Below are 16,637 nucleotides of genomic sequence, written 5' to 3' on the forward strand. Positions count from 1 at the left end.
AGCCCATTTAAAGATAGGATAGCTAGAGACTACTTTTTATTCGGATCCAAGAATACTTTTCCCTTGGGACGTTGGTAACAGCTAGTAAATCATTAGAATAACTTATATTAGGCTGCTCAAATCCGGGTACAAGTGATTCCAATTACATAGTTAGTACTGCCATATTAATATTAAGAGGCTCTGAAACTGCTCGGCTTAAAGCTGGGGAGCTAGACTATCCCTGAGTGACTATATTTTATCCAGATATTGGAAATAGTCCCCTCAAACGCGGGCGAATCAACGGAAATTAGCTAGTATTAGTTAGTCTAAAAGACATAACATTGTAGTGAGGTTAACGTGAGCGATTGGCTGACCTCCGTTGACACCCGCCCTAAAACTTGTCGCGAGGTGTGGTGCTCACTGATAGAGAGAGCATGGAAGGTGCTTTAATTTATAACTAGATAATTGAACGTGGTTTTACCCGAGTCGAGGTGAAAATACTTCGAAAATCTGGATGTGAAGTAAGTAGCATCATAATTTGAACTAGCTTCCGCCAGTGGTTTTGTTCGCGTCCCGTGGATAAAAATTTGTGAGCCCGCATAAATTTTACAATTCAGTCTAGGTCCTGAGTCTTAGGTCCTGAGATCAACGCATTCAAGCAAACAAACAAATTCTTCATTACTGTAAAGCTGAAATCTATGCAACAGTATTTGCATTACAGAGTAAATAAGTATCTAAATGTTGCAAACATACAAACTAACGTTCGCTCGCAGTAATATTAGTTATATTATTGGAATTTGACATAATTTTATTATCCAATACATTAGAAATTGGTTAGTCTGAATCTAAATGGCCACGCAATTTTGATCCTAAAACTTCATAATCCACAGTCTAGCTTTTTTCAGTAGAGGCGTATATAGTACTTCTATACATAATATAATCTTTGACCAAAGGGACTGTCACCAATTGAAGGTATATTACAGGAAATATATTATTTTGTTGTATTTTTGTTAAATATAAAATATTTTGTAGCTACTGTGTTTCGGAAGGCACGTTAGTCCCGGCTGTCATTTGAACATCTTTGGCAGGCGTTACAGGTAGTCAGAAGTCTAAGTCTGACAACAAGTCTTACTAAGAGGTATCGCGTTGTCGAAATAACTGGATTGAGGAGGTCAGATAGGCAGTCGCTCCTTGTGGCACACTGGTACTCAGCTGCATCCGGTTAGACAGGAAGCCGACCACAACATAGTTGGGAAAGGCTAGGCAGACGATGACTATTTCTTGTATGAAAAGTATCAAATAAAATATGAAACTTACAAAGTTCTCGGCTATTTTAGTAGCTGCAGATTTTTCCCTTCGAGCCGTTTGAAATCTGTAAAGAAGAAAAATAATATTTAGAAAACACTTAATTTATAATTCATGGGTTTCACTCGAATGGGTTCTGTCAAAGAGTCAATTTCGCATTTACCTATAACATAAAAGTAAGAAATTATTTTCTGAATTGATTGATTTATTTATAGAAAGTTACGTTCAATACATTTTCGTATAGATTATATTGGATTGTCTACAATGTAGGCTATGACGTACACAAGTATTTGACATTGTGACTTTACATGTACATATTTAAATACGCATACAATATGATAATTACTAACAAAATTCACTAACAGCCAGTTTCTTCATCAAAAGTAAAAGCCAAAGTAAAAGTCAAAGTAATGTCTAAAGTAAAAGTAACGATCAAATTCATTTTTTCTATGAGTTTTGCTGTCACTTTAGCCTTGAAAAAACGAATTTGACCGTTACTTTTACTTTAGACATTACTTTGACTTTTACTTTTGATGAAGAAACTGGCCGTTAGTATAATATTTCAATGGGTATACAATGTTTAGAAAAAAATAGAAAATTGTTTTAATCTATACTATCTAAACAATATAATAAAGAGGATTTTTTTTATAGTAGCAGAATTCCCGCTAAGTTTAAAACTGCTATTGAGATTCAATTGATGTCCAATTGACACAATATTCAATTAGCAGAATTTAGCTTATGATTGCATGCTAAATACAAAGCGTCTGTATTCCTATTTCTAAATACTATAGATAAAGAATCATTTGAAAATAAAACGCATATGTATGTTTTTATCGTGTGTGGTCTATATGGGACAGAATAATTATTATGATACGGTGACCATGTTTACTTACTAGGGAATATATTTTACTTGCAAATGCGTAAATAAGTGAAATCCATGAATTGTTTTGAATTTTGTTTCGAAATTATTATTTTTTTAATATAATGAGAAAAAGAACGAGCCAAATAGTTTTCAAATTATATTTTTGTCTAAAAATAGCAAAAGTCGTAAAAAATGATGGAAAAAATTCAACAATTTTAAAAAATTACAAGTTACCTTCGTATTCAATTAGAATGAAACATTTAAAAACCTGCAAAAAATGTGTAAATTAAGTTTCGTAAAAACCAAAGACTGAAACTACCTACCTACTACTATCAAATCAAATAATGAAAACTGTCACCGCATTTAATACTAAAATTGAGAACCTCCTTTTTGGGAAGTCGGTTAAAAACAGTTACCTATAAAGCTTACTTCCGTGCTATCTATATCAAGCCAAATATCCGTAACGAGTATTTTATGACACACATCCCGATTTTATTACTTGGTCACACTACACTATTAAGAAATCAGGTCAACACAACACTAGCATTGAACTGTCAAGCGCTCCTTGACGTTCCATATTCGAATTTAAATTTCAAATCCCGAACGATACGATGTCGATCTTTATATTTTTCAAAAGTGTGTTCGTTTTTTTTTTGCGTTGAAGTTCGCTTTTTGAATTTTGAATTTAAAATTGGAATCTGTTCGTGTCCCAGTTTTTGTTGAATTTTAACGGTTTTTTTTGTGTTTTTTGTATTTTTTTCTGAGTTTTGCATGTTTAGTCATTCTTGCTTTTTAAAGATGTAAAGATTAGGATTGCTTTAAATACATATATGTATTGAAATGTATTCAAAAGGACAAATACAAGAAATCGTCATGAGTATGTATTTGTACAATCTATATATGTACGTCTAAACAGAAATATTCTAAAGACAAAACATTTTTTGGTTTGTTTGTTTATACCCTAAGGTTCTGTAACTACTGAACTGATTTGAAAAAATCTTTCACTGTTGGAAAGCTACACTCTTCCCGAGTAACATAGGCTATATTCTATCCCGGTATGGCCCCGATTGAAACCGCGAGAAGCCAGTAAGTCTGACGACCAGTATTTTAGACACATTAACAGGTATTGGGTTGCCCGGGTAACTGGGTTGAGGAGGTCAGATAGGGCAGTCGCTCCTTGCAACACACTGGTACTCAGCTGCATCCGGTTAGCCTGGAAGCCGACCCCAACATAGTAGGAAAAGGCTAGGTAAATAACTAAATACATATGTATATTGAATATTATTATGATAATAGACAACGAGCTTGTAACAAGGATATGAGGAAATAGAGCTATATTGTCTTTGGATTATTTCCTGCGCGTGCGATGATTTTTATTTCCGTTTTGGTATTTGTAGTGTGAAAGTCGACATGGTTAGAAAGAATGTTACTTGTGAGATGACGGCAGATAGAAGAGTAGGTATGGAAGAAGAAAACATGCTGTCCCCACCAGAAATAAAATTGGGATGAGAGCAGGAGGATGATCTTATGTTGAAGATGGTAGATTGATTATAAGGTTGAACAACGCTTGGGTCAGTGGATTGGTGGCCATCTTTGTCATAACTAGTTCTTCTGTGTTGCAGATGGCACGGTAAATTGCAATTTTCAATGTACTCCTTACTAATACTCAAAATATTTAGTAATCTGTGCTAATAGACTACATGACAAAAATAACTCTGTTAGTCTATCGCGATTTTACACCAAAACTACCGAGTTTTTGATACTTCGACTGAATCTAAGTAAAAAAATTAAGACTGCCTAGCTAGAGCCTAACAAAAACCATATGCTTCTTTTTACCCGACAGTTGGAAGTGAGTCTCCCAAACCATGAGTGAAACAGACGAGATTATCCTACTATTAGAAACTCCATTAATCTCTTTAATCCATAGATATACCATAGCCAACACAGGCCCATTTTTATCTCAACTCTCATTGGCTGCGTCACCGCGGGAACGCGATTGGCCTCTTCCGCCGACAATTTCAACTGTACGGATGTCCGCCATTGCTGGCTGTATTTAAAACATTATGGTTCGATGTCTATGGGTTTGACGGTTAGAAATAAATAGATTAAAGAAAACTCTTTAAGAGAATGAAAAAATAACACAAACATCCGAATTGATTTTTTGGGAAGTCGGTTACAAAACGTCTGACGTTTTTTACTGTTGAAAGTAAATAGATTGAATAAATGGTACTAAAAAGTTAAAAAATAAAATAATTGTACTAAGAAAAATAATTCAAACATCCGAATTAAGGGCTTTCTTTTTGGGAAGTCGGTTATAAAACATTTGACGTTGTAGGATTTGGGTTTGGAATTTAAAAAAAGTCTCCGGAATGATTTTTTTTTTGGTAGCGTAGATTTCAAAAGTTTTGAATTTCAACAAGCTTAAAAATAATTCATCTACTCTAATATGAGCCCAAAAACAATGTGCAAGTAGAATTTATTATAAAAAAAAAACACATACAATATGAATGTTGTAAAAATAATGATGAAAAAATGTTAAAACTTACAGAGACTTTTCACAACAAAATTTCCTAATCCGAGCAAACTTAGGGGCAGAAGCTAGTAAAATAATTAAAAGTAACATCTGTACTTGAGTATTAAACTTAATGAACTAAGAAATATTGCCAATAACGTTATAGAAAGTTACAAATAGCTGAAATAACTCAACGGCGGCCATATTTCATTTTAGGCATTTAAAATAAACAGTAACGGTCGATTTTCTTAAGTTATTGCTGTTAAAATGTATAATATTGGGTATTTTTTAAACTTTTTCTTATATTGTAGGAATTATTTTGCTTAGAAGGAAATAAACTTTGTCTCATGTATTTTTATTTGTTTTTTTAACTTTCTAATCTATACTTTAAGTGGTTTAAATGATAAATAGTAAGTCTCAATAACATTTTTCATTTTTCTTAAAAATATACCTGCTTTAGTAATAGATAAACCACCGTCTAAAACTTAGTTGATGGTCTAAACCTGGTACTAAACCCGGTACTTTTTAAAATCACGTCTTATATTAAACTGGCTTACCGTTTGCAATAAGAAAACGGTTAAAAATAACTCGAGCTAACGTTACCTTTGAAATTTCAAAAAACGAATCAAAAACCATAAACAATTACTTACCTACCCGCATACCGTTGACAATGCCATCTTTAAAAAGAGAACACATTCAAAATTTGAATTCCGAATGCGGCTTCCATTTTGGAAATTAGAGTTTTTATTTTTAATTAAAAAGGTTCTGCGATACCATCGAGCTTTGTCATTGGTTTTTATTTACTCGTTTTCGTTTTAGGGTTCCGTAGAAAGAAAGGCAGTAATGGAACCGAACATCCTACGCGAACTCCACTTAATCATCTGTCTTTGACCAATTCACCAGTCTAACCAAGGGGTATTAAGTTGCCTGGGTAACTGGGTTGAGGAGGTCAGATAGGGCAGTCGCTCCTTGTAAAACACTGGTACTCAGCTGCATCCGGTTAGACTGGAAGCCGACCCCAACATAGTCGGGAAAAGGGCTCGGAGGATGATAGTCTTTCCCCAATTATGTTGGGTTGCAGCTTAGTACTAGACACTACTGGAAGCCACAGCCAGTACCATATGGAGCGACTGTCTATCTGACCTCCACAACCCACTTATTTGGTCAAAAACACACAGCTTTTTTTTCAAAAATATATGAAGCCTTCTCCTAAGTCTAACAAGTACCTAGTATACTGAAAATCGCATAAAAATCGGTTAAAGCTTACATGAGATAACCGACCACAAACATCCTTAAAAAATACGGAACCGGGTACGGGTTTAAATAATATTAATATAATCTGTAAAAATAGTTTTATTCAAACTACGGAACCCTTACCCATTGTAGCCAACGCCAACTATATTTTGAAAAGCATATTTACAGGGAGCGATAATTACAAGAATTTTTGCGACTGTTTGCAGAGGTCGCTTTGAGCTCGTGCTGAAGTACCGAGTAGGCAAGTACCGAGCCAGTCAAGATTTTCACTGGTGGTACTTTTTTTTCTCTGTTGTTAATTATGAATTGTTCGCTGGGAATTCTTTGTTTCAATTTTTTGGTGGGATCTTCGTTTGTTTTGTGAGTGAAGTTTTTTTATAGTGATTTTTAGGTTTATGTTTTGTTTTAGAGTGTAATGGGGAATTGCGTTTTTAATTTTCAGAGGGTTTGTATATATGTATAGCCTAGATAAAAAATGAAATGCGAAAATAACTGACTTGACTGGTTGACTGGTAGACACCCAAGGCGTTAATTCCGCTTTTATACATTGTTTTTGTAAAATGAGTGCAAAAGTATAATAAATAATTGAATAAAAATAACTCTATGTAAAAAAAGGCTAGACAGATATGTGTTGTGCTTTCAGAAAAAAAAATAACTACAGAAACGATTGGTAAATGTTATTTGGTACACCGATCGATAGTCTAGAACCTGAGAAAGGACATAGGCCATCTTTTAATCCAGTTGTGAGAAGTTGTAAGAAAAGGCTAGCATAAAAATATTATTGAAAAAAGCATAGATTTTTTTCTGATTGAGAATCAGTTTAATTTTGATACAATTTAGTAGGTATTCTACAAAATTATAGTCTACTTTTTACTCGAATATGTGTACTTTAGTTAGGTACAGAGAATTTACCTCATGACGTGTAAAACCGCAGGAAACAGTGAGTATAGAAAATAAAAATAAAAATAGGCCGAAATCGACACTACCCGATATCAGGTCGAGGCCACCTTATCTTTACGAACTTCCGTTAAAACATTATTATTTGTTATACATACATGTTTATTTAAATTCAAAAAGTTTTTTTTGTTGTTGCAATACCGGATATCTGAGGTTTTTTTTTGTCGCGTTTTAAATTCGTAGAAGGTTCCGATTTTTTGTATAAGAATTTTTTGTGAATTTGGTTTGAAAAAATTTTTGTTTCTAGGTCAGATTTTTTATTGATTTTAAAGTTAAATGGCGAATAAATTACAACACGATTAGTTACAGATATATATTAGATATAATCTATTTATACGTTCTATACTGTTTTTGTTCGTACCCTGAAAGCTAAGGAACTGCTGAACCGAATTGAAAAATTATTTCACTGTCGAGAAGCCACACTATCTCTGGGTGACGTAGGCTACTCATATTCAACTGGGGCATGATTCTGCTATTTTACTTAAGCGACATACGATTCACATCCGACTAAGATCCAATCCCGACTCAATTACGATCGAAGCGTATGTGGCATTCCGCAATTTTTTCTTTGAAATAAACGTTTTCTGTCATTCAATAATGAATCATTTTGTCTGCAAATGATTTACGATTGCAACATTTACAATCATGTTCAAAGCAAACTACCCTATAGACAAAATGGCAGACCACTCGCAAACCAATCGAATGTCGTTGGTATACGAATATATATTGGTACAAGAATGTCCGACATGGTTAAAATTGCTATTGCGATAATCGGGCCCCTGTTTGACGCGGATGTTGAATAGTTGACCTAAAGTATATTTTACTTAAGTACGGGAAATAGTAAAACAGTTATGTTAATACGTCTATATCGCAAAAATAATGAAACTTATATCCAGAGAATCGTACGAATGTGACGAATATCAATGTCACACAACAAATGTCTGCGGGGAACGCCATTAGCCCTCAAATTGAGGTCAATTGTTGTTTGCCATTCGCCTCGTTACGGCAGCCATGTTTGAAATAATTTGGAAATGGAACGCGTTTCGGCGGGAACGCTCGCCATTGGCTGTTCGGGATTTGGTGGCGTACTTTTTTAAGTAGACATGAAATGGAGTGTTATTGTGCCTATTGCGGAGTTTTTATATAATTGGTTGAACTGTGATGCGCTTTGAAAAGAGTGGATATGGAGTTTCTTGCTCGTTCTTCTCCATAAGACCAAGTCCTTGGAACCGTACAACTAGCTTGAAGGAGCTCTTTTAGGCCTATTTGAAATACAATAAATTACATCAGCTGGTCTAGAAAAATAAATAGGTAAATGTTCCTTGTCTAAAGATAAATATTTTACGTTTCCTATACAATCACCCAACTGCCTATTTGTTTAAATTAGGATATAGAATAGGCATGATGACAGTATAAAATAGGCCCCCGAAAGCTACTCAGTAGCAGTCGTTTTAACAATTCCACGTCAGAGGCCGTCAGGCGGATTTGAGAAAACTCTGACACTAGGGCTTGTTAGGTGACTAAACCTGCAGCTCACTCGATAAGAAGAAGAGGTTTTAAAATTCGTTATATTTCTTACTGAAACTAATCTATAATTGAAACTAAATATATCGAAAGATCTTAAAAATATCATATTGCCAACTGCCAATGGCATTGTGCGATTTATCTAGCAGCTATTGATTCCAATTTCAAATCTTGATTCTGTGCGTGACAGATGGACAAATATGGCGGGAACCTGGCTCGGACGCCATATTGGTTTTGTAGTAAGTAGTAAGACTTATTATTGTATAATAACTTAGAGAAATAGGTACATATCGTATTTTCTGTTAAGTTATTTTAAGAGAAATTGATAAATAGATAGGTAATATACTTTATAATTTTTTTGATAGGGCAGTCGCTCCTTGTAAAGCACTGATACCTACTCAGCTACATCCGGTTAGACTGGAAGCCGACCCCAACATAGTTGGGAAAAAGGCTCTGATGGATGATAGATATATAGGTACTTTATTAGGTACACATACATTATTGTTTATACCGGTATAGGCATTAGCTCCCACGAGACGCGAGTAATACCGGTAAAACGTCTAGTCTATTTATTACTACATATTAAAACTCTAAAACCAGTTGTAAAATTCATAATTCTCAATTCACAAGCCCTAAGTTTCGGATAAACGAGAAAAGGGCCCATTTTAAAATAATACTGTACAGCTGCAAAGTACACAATAGTTTGGATTTTATTGTTAAATCAACAATGGCCGACCTCTTTGCTAACGGCGTCCGGGGGTTGCCATGTGCAAAAATTATTATTAGAACCTTTTTTCTCGTCTTGCAATTTTAGTTGTTGCGTCAAACTTGTTTTTTTTTGAGAATTGTTGTTCGGTGTTAAGTTTGTAATCAGCTGGATTTATTGTTAACAATTGGTTTTGGAAGGCGGGTGCCTTCTAAAGAAACTTGTTGCTTCCCCCATGTGGTAATCTAATATTATTCTTAAATTATTTACTATTGTTTACTGAAAAAATCATAATCAAACGCAAAAAAGCGGCACTTTCTGAATGTTAAGTATCACGTGAGACCTCTTCAAAATTTCGTTTCTAACTTAAATTAATTTGATTTAAGTTCATTCACTAAAGTCCACCCAAACTTGTTTTTTTAGTACATTGGGGTAAATCCTCCCTAAATAATTAGCACCTAGAATCCAGGCATAGTTTGTGGCTAATGACAATATACAATGAAAGAAACAACTCCTTTTCTTATTCTTAAAAAGATTGCTAAATTGTAGGCAACAACTCTATTCATTCGGTAAATTCTTTCTTCTTATTTAGAAATGAAATCACAGAAAAGAACTAGTACACCGCAATATAACCGTCATTGTTAGCACACATAGCTCTCATTGCATCCCACTACTAATTTATTATTGAAACCCAGCACATTCCGCAGCCTAAACTAAGCGATAAGAAAAACATCACAAAGTATCAAATCTCAAACAATCAGCTTTCTTTAATAAAATGTTTTGTTTAAAAATAGTTGACCGTTAAAAACTTTTATGTGTAACGAAACGTAATTCGAGTTAAAAAAAAACATGATCCTTTTCCCCGCCAATTTTGACATTTCAATGACGCTTGACAGCTGTCATTGTAGTTTAATAACAAGTTTTTTTATCTCAAGATCTGTCTACCAGTGTTTTACAAGGAGCGACTGCCTATCTGACCTCCTCAACCCAGTTACCCGGTACCCCTAATAGGTAAAACTGATTGTCAGACTTACTGACACACTACAATGACAGCCGAGACTAACAGTTTAACGTGCCATCCGAAACACAAATATTGCAAAAAAAAAACATCAATTTTAAAACCGTTTGAAATTTTTACTTATTTCAAAATCCAAACGTATTTACAACACGCCAACCTATTTGACATACCAATCTAGCTTTGCAAGACTAGCTTTACCGGGGGGCCGAACCAAATAAATCTGAAGAAGTCCAACAGAAAAGAAAATCTACAAAGGGCCAGTATAGACTTCACATTCTTCAATATACTTTTGAAGAGCACCTCAATTCGGCTTACTTCACAAAAAGAGTATTGATTTCAAAAGGACTTACAGACCTGTATTTTTGTGGTACCATGTTAAAAGGTACAGGTAACTTTGTGTTGAAAATTTCATCCTAATCGAAGACCGGGAAGTGGGTCGAATTAAGATTGCAAGATTTTCTTACGTATATAGTTACAAGTGAAGCTAATATAAGCGTGTTAAAAATATAAAACATGAGAATCCTTATTATAAAACGTAGTCTTAAAAAGTACTCACTTTAGTACTAGGTTTAGATCATTAACTTTTCGGGACGATGGTTTAAGCTCAGTACTAACTTGTAGCCTACGCACTTGGATAAAAATACCTTATAGTCTATATCAATAAATGGGCTATCTAACACTGGAATAAGTTTTCAAATCGGTCCTGTAATTCCTGAGATAAGGGCGTTCAAATAAACAGAATTTCAGCTTAGTATTTTTATTGAAACTTGGCTGCAATGTAGCTTATACATCACAGTAAGATAAAAGCTAGGTACTATTTATCCATGTACGGAGAGTAGTGCTTTAGGACGCGAGTAAAACAGCGTGCAACAGCTAGTAAATAATATTACTAGAGTAAAAGTTACTGTTTCTTATCTCTTTACTTTTATCTTTGTACAAACAATAGTCATTCATTCATTTGTCATTGTTTGTGTTTAAACCATAGTTATACTGAGTTATTAACTTATCTGCTAGAGTAAATTGTTAATTAGGTAAATAATAGACCCATAATAATTATACCACTAAGTAGCTGTGCTCTAGAATCCAAACCTGCCGAGCCTTTTCCCAACTATGTTGGGGACGGCTTCCAGTCTAACCTGATGCAGCTGAGTACCAGTGTTTTACAAGGAGCGACTGCCCTATCTGACCTGCTCAACCCAGTAACCCGGGCTACTCAATAGGTAAGACTGGTTATCAAACTTTCTGGCTTCTGACTACCCGTAACGACTGCCAAAGATGTTCAAATGACAGCCGGGACCCACAAACGTGTCTTCCAAAACTCGGAGGAACTCGTCATGACAAGATGGTCCGAGTAAAAAACAGTTCACTATTGCAATCAATTATTAATTCATGTATTGTATTATTGTCCTTGATTGCAATGTCATACGTGCTATTATTAGCTGGAGTTTATTGATTTTAATAATGTTCATACTTATACTATTAGAGGAATTCATGACGTTATACTATGAGAGGAATTCATGACTAAGTAACAGCCCGACGGATCAATCATAAAGTGCAAAGCTTTGATGGGACCATCTTTTCATGACGAATTCCTCAGGGTTTTGGAAGGCAGAATGAGAAAGCTAGTAACTTATTAGGGCGTTTATTCCCGTTCACTAACAATCTCTTAACGTTTCCCTAACTAAGTTTCACTTAGAATCCCCCAATATTTAAAGGCATAAGGGGCACCTAAACTTTGGTGAAAACGAATTTTGTATTAAGTGTTCCCTAAATGCTCTTAGGGGATCATTAAATTTAGGTATTTGTTCGTGAAAATGGGCATTAGTCAAACAGGGACTGTAATAAAAGAAAAATTACAAATGTCCGAATTGATAACCTCCTTTTTGGGAAGTCAGTTAACAAAAAAAATCCTGCTCTATTATCTACGTTTTGACAGTTCAATTTTTGACATTGACACTTATTTGACAGCTCACCAAAAAAAAAAAATTCTTCTTCATACAGCCTATATTAAAAATTAGATTTTTTACATATGTATATCTAACATTGGCTAATACAGAATACATATAAAGTTTTTATCAATACCTACGTTATCATTGGGCGAAGGCCACTGCTTATCTGTCAAACGTAGCATTGTGTAACTGTTTTCATTTATTTGATATTAACATTACTTACTTATGTATTTCAATTTTAGGCTCGTTTTTTACCGACTTTGAAAAAGGAGGGTGTCAGTTTGACCTGTATGTATGTTTGTGTGCGATGATCTCATGTTTGGCTGCACCGATTTTGATGCAGATTTCAGCATATTTTATTTGTCACACTAAGGAGTAGGTTTTAGGTAGTATATGCTTGAAATATTTTACTCTGAAATCGAACCTGGAACTTTCTATTACAACGATAAACTAATGCCTTATTTTCTAAAAAAGCTACATTTAATTATTAATTAACCGTTTACCAGCATAAGGAAAAAAACTATTTTCCTTGACAACTCCTGAAAAAAAAACCCGTGACTGCAAAATGTGTCCAGTAATTTTCGAGGTCAACATCAACTTACAAACACATGGTCCCATTACGTAATATTACGAAAAACTTTAGTAGGAATGTGTTCTATGTAGTTATAAAATTCTATTAACTTCAATGACAGATGGGGATTACGTCATCGGCGGCCATCTTGGATTAGGAGCGGACTTGAAAAGTCTGAAATAAGTTGCTGTGTTTTAAATACTGAATTTATATCCTGGTCTGTAACCATAAGACTTATATTACTGAAAAGTTTAATCAAAATCTGTTTAGCAGTTTTTGCGTGAAAAATATTTTCGTTCAACCGAAAAGTTAAATTAAGGCTATTATAAATAACGCTACTACATCCCAATTGTAGAAGCACTCTAAATCTAAAACTTTTAAAAACATTAACTTTTGGTTAAAAATAGATACCCTTACTAATACTATAAATTATATGCGAAAGTTACTCTATCCGTCTGTCGAATCTTTCACACCAAAACTACAGAACCAATTTAAATTGAATTCAGTATACCGATAGTCTAAAGCCTGAGATAAAGCATAGATTACTTTTCATCAAAATGAAGGAAGAAGTTCTCCTCTGGAAATGGGTGAAACTGCGTAGCACAGCTAGTACTATTATCCTTATACATAGGTAACTAGTTATTTAGAATATCTTCCCCTAACACGCAGTTATCGATCCTAGGGACTTATGTGGTTCAAAACATAAGGTAAAGCGATTATATTATCTCTACACGCTATTTGAACACTTATAATTGTCAAAGTCATCATCCTCCGAGCCTTTACCCAACTGTGTTGGGGTCGGCTTCCAGTCTAACCGGATGTATCTGAGTACTAGTGTTTACAAGGAGCTACTGCCTTTCTGACCTCCTCAACCCAGTTACCCGGGCAAACCAATACCCCTTGGTTAGACTGGTGTCAGACTTACTGGCTTCTGACTACTTACCATGAATCTTAAGAAAATTTTATAAAAAAGACAATTATTGAAGAGAATATTATCCTAGTAACAATATGAATGCGAAAGTTTCTAAAGTTGTATGAAGGTTTATGTGTTCCTCTTTCACTTAAAAACTACTGAACGAATTTTGATGAAACTGTGCATGAACAGTTTTTAACGTTTTTGATTTATAGTCTTTATTTCTATGACTTACACCATACCTGGGCGTGGTCATTCAAAAATCCATCGATCGGGACCACTTACAATAAATTGAAGTTACTAAAGTCATTTAGGGTGAAAACACATTGTCGACAAAGTATTGTTAAGAAGAATAAAGTCGTCAAAATATGCGACACAAAATAGTTTTCCTGACTAATATTCTTAGAGAGAAAGTTATCACAGTAAGGCTGAAACGATTGAGATTCAATTGGGTGTTGAGATAGGCTGTAATCTAGAGATGGTTATATACTTTTGATGAGTATATTTTTAAACATATTGACATAGAAAAGATGTGTTGTATAGTGTATCTAAGAATCGGGTCTGCTGGAAGAGATTTCATTGGAAATTAGCAGTACCTTTGTAATATTTTATGTTATAACCTACTTCTTCTGCCATGCGTTTATTGTGTGCATTAATAGTTAAATAAATAAATGGTATATCAACTCATAAGTAGTGTGGTAGAGCTGAATCGAAGGTGCTCTCTTACCAACAAATCGCAAGTCGCTACGATTAAAAGTCTGGGAGTGTGTAAAAGCCCTTACTGAATGATTTTGCACAAAAATGTTTGGCGTAGGCACTCGAAATATTATGTCTAATGGAGGATAGATTAAGATAAATAATCGCGGCTTGTTTTCGGGTTATTTTGTAGGAATATTAAGACTAAAAGTAGATACGTAGTAAGTACAAAAACTATATACATAATGTAAGTATATTTTTTAAATTAACCATTTATGCAAAACAGAATCTTGAATTTCACAAATGCCAAATTAAATGGCTATTTTTTAAATAATTTAATTTAATAAAACGCCGTGTAAAATTATTACCTAACTAGCCATTTTCCCGTGGTTACACTCACGTCCCGTGGAAACTACTATCCGCACCGGGATAAAATATAGATAATGTTATTCGGGAAAAGTGTAGCTTTCTATCAGAGAAATCATTTTTAAAAACGGTAGTTTTTTTTTTAGTTTATTACAACACAACAAAAAATCATTTTTTTCTTCTACATAATATAAATAAATATTGGTAAAGATGTCTTACCAAACGTTAGAAAATACAAAAAAAAAAACAGTCTTCAATACTGAATAGGTTCACCATGATTTTGAATAAGAGAAGGATATAGTCCTTTTGTTGTATTCATAATAGACCCGGATGTGTGGTACAGCTGCTGGTAGCGTGGTGACAAGATGTGCGGTGACCATCGTTTTGAATGGTCGCAGGACATTTTTTTTTTAGTTTTTTTTTGCGTTTTTGGCAGATGATAGCTGTTTATTTAGATGTTGTTGGATTTTTTTCGGTGGTTTTGAAAGGATGGTTTAGTGGAAAAAAACTTGTGAATGCTTTTTTTTTAATTTTGTGTGCTGCGAAATGTTTGTTCTTTGTTTTTATTAAATGGTGTTTGTTTAACTCTTTATTTAATTTAATTATTGTAGGAATATCTACCAACCTAAATAATAATCCATGTAGTTAAAACATTTTGACATTTAATCAATTATTGAAGAACATATTTTTACCCAAGGTAGTACAAAAAGTATGTATGTATTTGAGGAGAGATCGTGTGAACATACTCTCTGTATGTTCACACGATTCATCTCAAAAACTACTAGCCCAATTTTGACATAATTTATTTTTTGGAATCGGTTTACAATATAAATAAGAAGTCATTGCATATTCTCAGTTCAAAACTCAGTTTAATATTTAATGTATAATCAATAACTAATCTTTAAACATCTAACCTAGTTATACTTTTAAACATATCTCCATATAACTGAGCTAGACAAAACCACAGTTGATTCACACACAGCTGTCTGCTTATCTTGTGTTAATACTGGGAACTGGCTATCTGTCAATATGTTGTATTATGTATGTATGTATGTACAAATATGTTGTGCTGATATGATGAATGTTAGGTGATTGAATTAAATGTGGTGTTATGAATGTATATTGGATTTTTTTGTTAAGTTAGTCAAATTAAGAATATATTGATTTCTAACATCTAGTGAATATAAGACATTTAAATAAAACTAGTTTTACGGATTTTTATGGCAGCAAAGGATCCGAAACATCGGGATTAAAATAACCACGACAAAATCTTTAAAATAATAAAATTAAAAAATATATGTTTGATTTTAAGGGATTTTAGCCACTTCATGTCCAGCCACGTAATGCCCTAAACAGTAAAAAAATTGACTAAGCCGAAGGAAAATACAAAAGTGAACAATTTCGTTAATAACAGAGATTATAACGTCTTTAAAAATAGGTTCAATAATTGTACTTGCAATATACTCGAGGTAAAAATAATTAATTTTACTAGAACACAGTCAATTATTTTAGAAACAACAAAACTAAACTACTCACACATCACCAAATTGACCGTCCCAAAAACGTGTCCACCAAAATCCAAACGCCATGGTCACAGCACGAAACTAAAATAAACTCTTGCGCACATCTGCCATGCACGTGGTCACACAAAGCTATGGGGGTTTAACCATGGGAAACAGGCTTAATTGCTTGTGTGCAGATTCTATGGGGTCCACGAACCTACAAATTGTTTTACCATTGATTTTCGATGGGTTGGTCTTTGAAATTTTTGACGCTGTTTTCTCTGAAATAGGTATTTTATTATTATGTAAGTTTTGACAAATGAAGAGTTTTAGCTTACGCGCTCAGTGCAGACTAACATGGTCTGACTAGGCCGGTGGTTGGAAAAATGATATCGTAAATTCAATCAAAATTGTTTTTTTTTAGCCCAATTTTCGGTCTCATTCCTTCTCTGTATGAGAAAACATTGTGGCCTGCAGTTAGACAGTAAAAAAACTGATGATGACGAAATACTACTCATATGTA

General features: G+C 33.9%; 1 long non-coding RNA gene across 1 annotated transcript in view; it reads right to left on the bottom strand.

The window, feature by feature from the left end:
* LOC110381851 (uncharacterized) overlaps positions 1–16,637 on the bottom strand; it is a 68,702-nt gene that overhangs the window by 11,810 nt on the left and 40,255 nt on the right. The window contains exon 3 of the long non-coding RNA XR_007511359.2: positions 1,297–1,351. This is a non-coding gene — a long non-coding RNA (uncharacterized LOC110381851). The remainder of the gene's footprint in view (positions 1–1,296; positions 1,352–16,637) is intronic.

This window comes from Helicoverpa armigera, chromosome 27 (assembly GCF_030705265.1).
Source record: "Helicoverpa armigera isolate CAAS_96S chromosome 27, ASM3070526v1, whole genome shotgun sequence".
In the NCBI taxonomy this organism is placed as follows: Eukaryota; Metazoa; Arthropoda; class Insecta; order Lepidoptera; family Noctuidae; genus Helicoverpa; species Helicoverpa armigera.